Raw genomic sequence first — 657 nt, 5'->3', positions numbered from 1 at the left:
TAGGGTCAACCATTGATGTATGGTTTGTTAGGGTTAAAGTTAGGGTTAGGGTCAACCATTGGTGTATGGTTTGTTAGGGTTAGGGTCAACCATTGATGTATGGTTTGTTAGGATAGGACAATATTTGGCCGAGATATAACTATTTGAAAATCTGGAATCTGAGGTTGCAAAAAAAAAATACAAAAGAAATATTGAGAAAATCGCTTTGATGATCTTTACTTAATATCCTGATGATTTTTGGCATAAAAGAAAAATCAATCATTTTGACTCTGAATACATTTTGATATGTATTTTTGGCTATTGCTACAAATATACCCCAGCGACTTAAGACTGGTTTTGTGCTCCAGGGTCACATATAGTAAATGTTATGGTTTTATTTTATTTTTTGATAGACTCAGGCCTATATAAATAGTTTTTCGCAGTGTAAGTAAAGCAAAAATTACAGGAGTATGTTTTACAGGAAAATACAATTTCAGTCTTTGTACTTCAAAATGTCTTGTTTAATTTAATGTGTTACTTGCCTTTTTTATTTATTTATGCATTTCTGTATGTATATATGTATTCATTTTTTTACTATTTGTGACAATTACTAGCAATTTCCATTTCTAAGTTAATCCTACACCATTTTTCTTTTCAGTAAACAGCTACTTCAGCCGA

The sequence above is a fragment of the Sinocyclocheilus grahami genome, unplaced genomic scaffold (genome assembly GCF_001515645.1).
Source record: "Sinocyclocheilus grahami isolate Dianchi unplaced genomic scaffold, SAMN03320097.WGS_v1.1 scaffold22.1, whole genome shotgun sequence".
In the NCBI taxonomy this organism is placed as follows: domain Eukaryota; kingdom Metazoa; phylum Chordata; class Actinopteri; order Cypriniformes; family Cyprinidae; genus Sinocyclocheilus; species Sinocyclocheilus grahami.
This window is presented reverse-complemented; position numbering follows the sequence as displayed.